General features: G+C 45.1%; 1 pseudogene; it reads left to right on the forward strand.

The window, feature by feature from the left end:
• The first annotated feature begins 1,559 nt into the window (after positions 1-1,559).
• On the forward strand, positions 1,560-6,527 carry LOC136548110 (protein Rf1, mitochondrial-like; annotated as a pseudogene).
• Positions 6,528-11,636: the final 5,109 nt, after the last annotated feature.

Consider the following 11,636-nt stretch of genomic DNA (forward strand, 5'->3'; position numbering starts at 1 on the left):
ATGAATTGAAAACGTGGCTGTTTTTTTTTTCCTGTCTGAAACTTGAAACAGTAAAACGTGTTAAAGGATCAGTACTTGCAGTGACTTTCTGAAGAGTACACAGGGGCTTCATCGGTCTTGTAAATGTAAAGATGACTACTTTGTTGAAGGACACTACGATATCTGCAGGTGTCAAAGGAAGCTTGCAAGTCACTCGAACTGGTCTAAGCTGTACAAGAACATTGAACTTGGAAACACAAGTTTTCAACGCAAAAAAAAAAGGCGTGATTTCCGCACCTGATGTAGGTAGTGACCCAAGCTGCCATATTTTCTCCCATGTTAGCTATTCGAGAAGACATTCGAATGGCTTACCATGCATGCGCTCACTTTGGAGTTGGTATAACTGATACTAGTACTAGTGTTACATGCCAGAAACCACGGGGCGATGCGTCTAAAAATGCTCCATGTAGAGTGCGGTATGGAGGAAAGCCACACCAAAAAAGAGCAGAACAAGTTTCAAAAAAAAAAAAGAGCAGAACAAGGAGAACTCTGAAAGTGGAGTACATTGCTAGAATAAATCATCACGGCAAAAAAAAATTCTTTCCAAAAAAAAAGGCACCAAAATTAAGAAGCATTCTGAGCAGTACTACTCGGTTCCAAGAATATCAAAGCAAGCCAAGGAAAGCATATCAAAGGAGCAAGTAAATTAAAAACGAACGAAGGAAATAGTTACCGACAACTCTCAGACAGCAAGCCACTGTATACTCTCTGATTTATGAGCCACACGGCACTTTCGGTTATGTTTTTCTAAATATTTATTTATGGATGAAATATTGTTAGTCATTCATACGGCCTGTGGTCGATTTAACTTCTATTTTGAATTGAGCACAAAAACGAGAGTGAGTGTTTTGCAGGATGTGATTAGCTATGTCAACATGAGAAGCAGCATAAAGTTGAGGACTGCTTTAAGTGAAGCCTAAACTTCCATTGTCGTAATAAACGAAATATTAATCTATCTATAATATTAGAAGACAGTCAAATGTTTTACATTTCATCATGATGGCTTCTATCTCATTTTCTTCTCCCGTTCATTTTGAGCTTCTTGTTCAAATTTTAGCCTCCTCTCGGCTGTCAGTCTATTAGACCTGAGTATTTTTTGGGCCGGGCTGAAAAAATCCAAGTTATTTTGGGCTTAAAAAGCCTGTCCATGACCATCCCATGAACGAGTCGGGTCGGCATTGTCCGGGCTGGGCCCGGGCTTGAGCAGGTTGCTCGTTGTTTTTTAGTTGAAAAGTAATACTTCGGCTGGACTTGGCTCGAGAAAAATTTTCTGGACAATTGGACCTCTGTAAGGCTCATGGACAGTCTAAAACTCGGTGAGCTCAGACCGAGCTCAATTTGCTCATGTCTACTGTCTATATGTATACAACCTCAAATTATTTGGCGCTCAAACTAATTTTCTTTTGTAAAGAGAAGAAACACCAGAGTTACTCGGTCAAACACTAGAGAAGACGACATGCCACTCCCAAAGCCCCAAGCACGTGATCAGTCCTCTCCTCTAGCTCAGTTGCTCACGCGAATCACGCCCACCGTCAACCCGAGCCCACGCGCAGGCGCAGCGTTCCCCATTCCCAATCTCCCGCACCACCAGTACAGAGCGCGCCGCCGCCGCCGCCGCCGCTCTGTGCCTGTGCCGACCGTCCCCATCCCCAGCGCGGGCGAGCTGCGAGCTGCATTTCCCAGCGAATCGGAGGCGTGAGGTTTGGATCGCACGGCCGGCGACGACCATGTCGAGCCGGGCGCCCCCCGCTTGGTTGAAGAAGCTGAAGCGAATCATTGGACAGCGCATCCGCTCGGGAAGTCTCAGCGCCGAGGCCGCACGCCAACTCTGCGACGAGGTGCTCCCATCGATCCAAAGGCGTCCCCACAGCCGCGCGCCGGCGGAGGGCCGACCACCGCCCTTCCTGAGAGCTGGAGCGCTTCATCGGGAGTGTTTCCGCTCGGGAGACCTCGGCCCCGAGGATGCACTCGATCTGTTCGACGAGTTGCTTCCCCAAGCCAGGCCCGGCTCCGTTTATGCCCTCAACCAGCTTCTCACCACCGTCGCTAGCGCCCCGGTCTCCTCCACCGTTCGCGACGGCCCTGCGCTCGCCATATCCCTGTTCAATCGCATAGCCCGAGCGGGCGTCAAGAAGGTGGCTCCAAGCATAGTTACCTACACAATCGTCATCAGCTGCTGCTGCGATGCAGGATGCTTGAACCTCGGCTTCGCCGCATTGGGCCAAATCATCAAGAGGAGATTGAGGCCACAAGCCAGGACCTTCACGCCTCTGCTCAGGACCCTCTGCGCCGAGAAGAGGACGCGTGATGCAATGAATATTGTGCTCCTGACGGATGTTCTGAGCTCTGCTGCACCCCCGATGTCTTCTCCTACAACACTCTTCTCGTTGGGCTTTGTGATGAGAAGAAATGTGAAGAGGCTGTCGAGCTGATCCACATGATGGCTGAGGATGGAGGTGGCTGCCGACCTGATGTGGTGTCTTATAACACCATAATCCATGGCTTCTTTAAAGAGGGTGAGGTGGGGAAAGCTTACACTCTGTTACGTGAAGTGCTTGATCGTGGAATCCCGCCAAATGTGGTGACTTGCAGCTCAATCATTGATGGCCTATGCAAGGTTCAAGCAATGGACAAGGCCGAGGAGATCCTTCAACAGATGTTTGACAAACATATTATGCCTAATTGCACTACATATACTAGTCTTCTCCATGGTTACCTCTCTTTGGGACAGTGGAAAGAGGCAGTCAGAATTCCCAAAGAAATGTCCAGATATGGGCAAGGGCAACGACCAAATGTTGTTACTTACAATATGCTGATCGACTGTCTTTGTAAATCTGGAGGGTGCGTAGAAGGTAGAGAGATTTTTAATTCTATGATTCAGAGCGGTGAAAACCCCAATGTCGCCACTTATAGAATTCTTCTCCATGGGTATGCTACCGAAGGAAATCTTGTTGAAATGAATAATATCATGGATTTGATGGTACAAAACGGAATGCAACCTGATCATCGTATCTTCAACATACAGATCTATGCATACAATAAATATGGAATGGTTGATAAGGTGAAAGGTCCTAATATGGCTAGAGGGGGATGAATAGCCTATTTAAAAATCTACAAGATCACTAGAGCAATTTGATTAGTATGACAAATAGCGAAATGCAAACTTGCTCTAGCTCTACCAGGGTTGCAAGCCACATATCCAACAATTCTAGTTACTATAATCACTAGGCAGACAAATAGCTAAGTCACTACTCACTAAGAGCTCTCACACTTGCTACACTAAAGAGCTCCACTAGATGATCTTAAGCTACAAAGCAAGCTCTCAATTCTAGCTATACTAAAGAGTTTGCTACAACTAGTTTGCGGGAATATAAACGAGTGAGTAGGGTGATTATACCTGCTGCGTAGAGGAGTGAACTAATCACTAAGATGAGTACCAATTCAATCACCGAGAAAATACCAAAGGGCAAGAGACAACCAATTTTTCTCCCGAGGTTCACGTGCTTGCCGGCACGCTAGTCCCCGTTGTGTCGACCAACACTTGGTGGTTCGGCGGTTAAGAGGTGTTGCACGAGCATCTTCCACACAATTGGACACCGCAAAAACCTACCCACAAGTGAGGTAACTCAATGACACGAGCAATCCACTAGAGTTACCTTTCGGCTCTCTGCCGGAAAAGGTACAAGACCCCTCACAATCACCGGAGCCGGCCATGAACAATCACCAACACGTGCCAAATCTTCTCCGCTGCTCCAACCCATCTAGGAGGCGGCAACCACCAAAAGTAACAACAACTCTGCAGCCACAATGATCTCCAAGTGCCAATAGATGTAATCACTCAAGCAAATACACTAGGAATCACTCTCAATCTCACTATGATGATGAATCAATGATGGAGATAAGTAAGAGGTGTTTGCTTAGGCTCACAAGGATATCAAGTATGTCAAAGTGCCAAGAGCGTCATCCCCAAGCTGGCCAAACATTATTTATAGACGCCCCAAAGGAATAGAGCCGTTAGGCTCTCACTCCATCTTTTCATGGGGCGACCGGACGCGTAGATGGGTGTGACCGGACGCAGACCCCAGCGTCCGGTCCACCATCTCCGTCCACGTGTCACTGCCTTCAAACCTCAGTCGTCTAGCTTCAACATTCAAGTTCTCGATCGCTCGTGCATTAAGTGACGACTGGACATGCTCCTCCAACGACCTGATGCCGCACGAGGCCGAGTCCGGTCAGTTCCAGTAAGCTCCCAGAGCATGATTTTTGTGACTGGATGCGTCCGGTCCCGCCAACCGCCAGCATCAATAAGTGATCGTACGCGTAGGTGGCAGCGTCTCGGCCAGTAGTGCCGCGCTGCATATAAATGACCGAACACGCCCGGGGTGAGACCGGTCACCCCGAGGCCAACGTCCGGGCGTGGATCTTCTCCTCTTTTTCTTTTTCTAAGTCCACAACCACTTCACTCTCGCTTCCAACTTGCTAACCACGAAGTGTAGAACTTGTGTACACGTGTGTTAGCATTTTTCAAAGCATTTTATAAGGGTCAAGGTTAGCACACTAGGTTTCTAAAGCATATGCAAGAATTATGTCACCTAGTGGCACTCGATAAACTTGATTGCGCTAACTATGCTTCTGCCGTGTCATTCGTACATGCATATTTGATGCCTCTTGTAAACATCATTATGCTTTCACGGTTTTATCAATAGTCTAAGTTACGAAAATGCTTTGTTATCTGCCCACCAAGACAACGAAACTCCTCCTTACCAACCCTGCATTATCATCCTTTTTTTGATTAAATCTTTTTGGGTTAATTAAAATTGGCAGTATTTCTCTTTCTTGTCCTTTTCTTTTTTCTAGGAAGAGGAAGAAGAAGCTCTAAGACAACTGAGGAAGAACTTGGTCGTCCAAGCAAAACCCATGCCAAGCTTCTACCAAGAGGGACCCCCACCAAAGGTTGAACTTAAGAAGGTAATGTATTTCGTTTTGTCTGCTACTGCTATGTTATTTTAATCAATTAACTTTTTTTTTTGCATTGTTCAATTGGTATTTACATTCTGAAGCAAATCTCTAGGTCTTCAATTAGTCCATAAGTTATTCTGCTGCACCAATTCCTTAGATTTTTTTTTCATAATTTATATTCATTGCTCCGGTGTTGTTCCATCATCTTTGTAGCTCCAGTTTTGTGCTTTTACTTTGTATATTGCTTTTCTTTGGGTGCCAAGACACTAAAGTCAAGGTTAGGGGGATCCTTATCCAATTTTGTTCCTTTGTGTTCCTGATTCTTTTAGATACCTCACATTAACATATAGTATCTTGATATTTTTGTGCAAGGAAAATATGCTTGAAACAACATGATTCCTTGGTTTCCAAATGCATGACATTATTGTCCTTGTGTCTGGCAATAATTTGAAATTTCAATTTTCTGGACACATAATTGTCTCTTTTCATTTGATTCTCACAAAACAAATGATTGCTGTTTTCATCATCAACTTGGTCAGCAGAAATGTAAAATTTTTCTCACTGAACAGACTTATAATGTTCCTACTCCAATACTGATATAAATCACCAAAATGAGCATAAGTTGTATATACACCAGAGGGAGGAAATGGCAGTGCAGTATGCTGCCGGTTGCATCGTCACAGCATTGGGAACTCCAAAGATGTTAGCAGCAAGGCACAATGTTCTCCAAAGAGTGCTTCAAAGACAGGATCAGCTACTAAATCCAGGGTCACCAAATCCAGGGAAGACCTGAAGGCTTCCATGAAGAAAGTGGGACAGCCAAGCGCCGCAAACTTTGCTGTACAAACCTAACTCATGAGGCATTCACTCCCATGCCATTTTTCATTTTAATTTATACCTCACATCACCAAAAAGATGGCCTCATGCCCCGACAATAGTGTGTTTGTTGCTGGATTATTTTTCCATTGTCCTTGTAAGAACCTGGCTACCAGAGACCATGCGCTGCTCTGCCTTGTAAATTTGTTGAAGTTTTGTATGGGGTAACCGAGTCAGTCCTGTGAGAACCAAGCGGGCAGCCGATGATGAGCTGTTGGAGTGACATATTGTTGTTGTGTGGCGGCATTCGCAGATCCTATGTATTGTATCTGAGCTGTAACTTATTGTGGGCTTTGGCAAAGCGTTTCTGATTGTTGTCACAAAATTTGATCAGGTCATGTTTCAATCAGGTATCCTTGTGAATTGGGAAACTGGGCTGTGTTTTTTCTGTTCGAAACTTGAATCAGTACTTGCTGTGACTTTCTGAAAAGTACACAGGGGCGTTGCCATTCTGCAAAGATGGCTAATGTGTTGAATTAGCGATACTTTGTGGCAACATTATTCAATTCTTTGAATACCAGTTAATCCATCAGAATCTATCACTATGATATCTACAGGTCTCAAATGCAGCTGCAATTCACTCGAACCAGTGTAAGCTGCAGAAGAACATTGAACTTGGAAACACAAGTTTTCAGCGTGGAAAAAAGGTGTGATTTGCGCACCTTGATGTAAGGTAGTGACCACCAAGTTTGCACGATTTGGTCGGCAAGATCTGACTTTGTGCAAATTGACTCTGTAAGCTGCCACATTTTTCTCCCGTCTTTCTACTGATGCGAGCTATTCGAGGAATGGATTACCATGCTTGCACGCTACCGACGACATGAGCAGCCTCGCATGTGCTCACTGTGGAGTTGGGACTATTGTCTATTGATGCTAGTGTTATATGCCAGAAACCACGGGGCGATGCGTCTAGAAGTGCTCCATGTAGAGTGCGGTACCGAGGAAAGCCACACCAAAACAGGGAGAACTCTGAAAGTGGAGTACATTGCTAGAACAAATCATCGCAGCAAAAAAAAAATTTCTTTCAAAAAGAGGTACCAAAATTAAGAAGTACTCTGAGTTGCACTACTGGGAGAAACTTCCTAGTAACTGCGGATAGATTTAGTTTACAAGAGCTTGACGTCAGTAAAAGTGATCTTACTCTATCAGGTTCCAAGAAAAGTAAAGCAAGCCCAATGGAGCAAGTAAAAATGAATGGAGAGAATAGTTACCGACAGCTCAGAGACAGCAAGCCACTGTCAGTAAAAGGTTAACAAGCGAGTTAGGCCCTCGCCATTATGCTGTCGTGCACGCTTGGTCGATGGTTATCCAGCCTTCGCCTCCAATTAGGCTGTGGTTTGACATTTGCTTCACCTGCCACGCGTGCGGCCGGTAAATTTGAAGCGCCTTTGCTTCTGAATGTACGTCTCTTCGATTAATCTAATCACGAAGCTAATCATCCACGTGCACTGCCACAGCGGCACCAAATCTTTCTCCGTGCACGGTGATGTCTGCAACTTTGGGACTTTTAATTGGAGGTCTCTCTGGTACGGTAGATGTTCTAGAAGAACTCTTAAGGATAGTAGAGTTCTTGCAATGAGCCAATTGCATTCACTGAACACACTGACACACTCCTCCCTTATAACCACACCAGTGTCAGTGTCTCAGTGGCGCTGAAGCTGCACTCGTACTAGTGCCGTAGAGGTAGACTCTGGTGGATGGACAGGATGTTCGTAAGCTGAAGAAACTGAGCTGCTGGACTCCGTTGACACCATGTGTCCATCCTCCCTTTCAGCTTTGACATGAACACAAAAAGGCTACTTGCTTGCTCGCTACACCTACTGACCTACACGCACGGACCCATTTCCTTGTTGCTTCCCAGGAATATTTTGCGTACGACACAGCTAACTGAGGACGACAGTCAGTCACACACCCTGGTAGTCTTGGATGAATATCATCCATTGACAATTCAGGAGAGGCTTTCCGACAAAACGTACGTTCGTTCCCATGATCCCATCCCAAGTCAAGTTCCAAGGCAGAACGTCTCTCCATCTCTGCACTGCACACTCTCCACTAGTGCACATCACACACACCCATTAGTCCATACATCGTGCTGTGTGTACAATTGCATACACGACGCGTTCATGTGTATATATAAATATGCAACTGATGGAAAGAATGTGTGGCCAGCTGATGGTTATCATAGGCACGTAGCAACAAGCTTCAGGGAAGCTCTCCCTCTTACTGAGCGAGTGAGCGTTTCAGTAGAATCGGATCATGAGGCAGCTCGTCGCAGCAGTTGCCATCCTGCTCATCTTCCTCGGCTCCGGCGCCGTGACAACGTCGGTGGTGGCGTGGTCGGCGCCGGTGGCGAGTAAAGGAGGCTCAGGCTCGGCGGTGGCGCAATATGAGACGACGGCGCCAGCGACAGCCGACAGCTCAGCTCGGCCGTCCGGCTGCACCAACGGGAGCGGACCCGGCGGCTACTGCCACCCTCCCTCGGAGCATTGACCATTGTTCAGCTGTCGTTGGCATCGGGGAATAATACGCACATACTAGCGCTTAATGCTTATGGCATCCGTTCAAAATTATATGTCGCTTTGACCATTATTCATTAGCGTTCAATGCTTATGGTCACTTATTTATCAATGTATGATATGATCACGTATGTACTGTCCATATGGAGTCTAGGGGAAGTGTTAGTAGAGCCAAAACCAGTCACCTATCAGTACCAGTACCACGTGTTCACCAAGATTTCTGATGCGATACTCTATTGCCTCCAGGTACTCTGATTTATGAGGCACACTGCACCTTTAATTATGTTCTTTTTGAAATGCTTATTTATGAATGAAATATTGTTATTCTCACCGTGGGGTTGATTGAGTTTCTAATTTGAAATGAGCATAAAAATGAGAGTGAGCTTTTTGCAGGATATGACTATAAATAAATATGAGCACCAAATCAACATGTGAAGAACCAGAAAGTCGAGGACAGCACAACCGGAGACCGGCTCTTTGCCGGGTGCAAGTGGATTGCTGAGTGTTTTTTTCCCGCACTCGGCAAAGAGGCAAAGAAGCTTCTTTGCCGAGTGTAAAAAAAAAAACACTCGGCAACTCTTAAGGATAGTAGAGTTCTTGCAATGAGCCAATTGCATTCACTGAACACACTGACACACTCCTCCCTTATAACCACACCAGTGTCAGTGTCTCAGTGGCGCTGAAGCTGCACTCGTACTAGTGCCGTAGTGGTAGACTCTGGTGGATGGACAGGATGTTCGTAAGCTGAAGAAACTGAGCTGCTGGACTCCGTTGACACCATGTGTCCATCCTCCCTTTCAGCTTTGACATGAACACAAAAAGGCTACTTGCTTGCTCGCTACACCTACTGACCTACACGCACGGACCCATTTCCTTGTTGCTTCCCGGGAATATTTTGCGTACGACACAGCTAACTGAGGACGACAGTCAGTCACACACCCTGGTAGTCTTGGATGAATATCATCCATTGACAATTCAGGAGAGGCTTTCCGACAAAACGTACGTTCGTTCCCATGATCCCATCCCAAGTCAAGTTCCAAGGCAGAACGTCTCTCCATCTCTGCACTGCACACTCTCCACTAGTGCACATCACAAACACCCATTAGTCCATACATCGTGCTGTGTGTACAATTGCATACACGACGCGTTCATGTGTATATATAAATATGCAACTGATGGAAAGAATGTGTGGCAAGCTGATGGTTATCATAGGCACGTAGCAACAAGCTTCAGGGAAGCTCTCCCTCTTACTGAGCGAGTGAGCGTTTCAGTAGAATCGGATCATGAGGCAGCTCGTCGCAGCAGTTGCCATCCTGCTCGTCTTCCTCGGCTCCGGCGCCGTGACAACGTCGGTGGTGGCGTGGTCGGCGCCGGTGGCGAGTAAAGGAGGCTCAGGCTCGGCGGTGGCGCAATATGAGACGACGGCGCCAGCGACAGCCGACAGCTCAGCTCGGCCGTCCGGCTGCACCAACGGGAGCGGACCCGGCGGCTACTGCCACCCTCCCTCGGAGCATTGACCATTGTTCAGCTGTCGTTGGCATCGGGGAATAATACGCACATACTAGCGCTTAATGCTTATGGCATCCGTTCCAAATTACAGGTCGCTTTGACCATTATTCATTATCGTTTAATGCTTATGGTCACTTATTTATCAATGTATGATCGCGTATGTACTGTCCATATGGAGTCTAGGGGAAGTGTTAGTAGAGCCAAAACCAGTCACCTATCAGTACCACTACCACGTGTTCACCAAGATTTCTGATGTGATACTCTATTGCCTCCAGGTACTCTGATTTATGAGGCACACTGCACCTTTAATTATGTCCTTTTTAAAATGCTTATTTATGAATGAAATATTGTTATTCTCACCGTGGGGTTGATTGAGTTTCTAATTTGAAATGAGCATAAAAATGAGAGTGAGCTTTTTGCAGGATATGGCTATAAATAAATATGAGCACCAAATCAACATGTGAAGAACCAGAAAGTCGAGGACTGATTTAACTGAAGCCTAAACTTCCCATGTCGTAATAAATGAAATGTTAATCTATATAATAATATAAATATTAATTAACAGACAGTCAAATGGTTGGCTTCTATCTCATTTTCTTCTCCAGTTCAATTTGAGCTTCTTGTTGAAATTTTAGCCTCCGTTCAGTATTTCCTCATTTTCTATTAGACCTAAGCTCTTTTTTTTGGGCCGGGCCGAAAAAAAGCCCAGTTATATTGGACCGAAAAAGCCTACCCACAACCATGCCACGGTGAGTCGGGCCGGCATTTTATGAGCCAGGCCTGGGCCTAGGCGGGCTGCCCGTTGTTTTTTAGTTGGAAAATAAATATTCCCTCTGTCTCAAAGTAATTGATGTTTAGGTTTGCTCTAAGTTAAATTATTTTAAGTTTGACCAAATTTATAGGAAATAACATCAATGTTTATGACACCGAATACATAGAATATAAAAATATATTTTATGATAAATTGAATAATACTTATTTGATATCATAAACATTAGAACATTTTTGTTCAAATTTAGTTAAATTTGAAATAGTTTGACTTAGAATAAACTAAAACATCACTTATTTTAGGACGGAGGAGTACTTTGAGTAGGAACCGTCCCAAACAAATTTATCTACAAACTAATTTTCTTTTGTACAAGAAAAAAGGATGCGGATAGGGCCTGACCCGTCGCGCACTGGGGTAACGCGCAACCCCAGGCCGGCGTGCGCGACCCAACCATGAGCCCCACGCGCTAAGACTCACTCCCACATGCAAGATGGCAGTGAATGCGCCGGACCAGTTCTGCTCCCCTGATATCAGGCTGACGCAATTCAAAAAATCAAACATTTTTTTTAAAAGGCCGTAGCTTTAGAACGTTGTTTCCCGTTTTCAATTCCGGCCGCACCGATGTATTATACGTGATGAGACGAAAATTAGATCTCACTTACATATATTTCAAAAAAAATTATTTTAGTAGCGATTTATATGTAAATGTGCTAGGAGATTTAACAAAGAGTTACCACTAATTACTATTATAATGCCCGTGCTAACGCCACGACTTCATTTCAGAGATGCACATAAGAACAATTAAACAACGATACTTTTTTCCATACACATAATTGTATATGACCATGTATATAATTTAGAAAGCATAACAAGGCTTAATAAGTCATATATCGCCTCAACCATCTACCTTATGATTTGCTTAAGTAGGCCTTGGAGTTTGTGGGGGATATACACCCGGTATCCATAAA

Source organism: Miscanthus floridulus, chromosome 4 (genome assembly GCF_019320115.1).
Source record: "Miscanthus floridulus cultivar M001 chromosome 4, ASM1932011v1, whole genome shotgun sequence".
In the NCBI taxonomy this organism is placed as follows: domain Eukaryota; kingdom Viridiplantae; phylum Streptophyta; class Magnoliopsida; order Poales; family Poaceae; genus Miscanthus; species Miscanthus floridulus.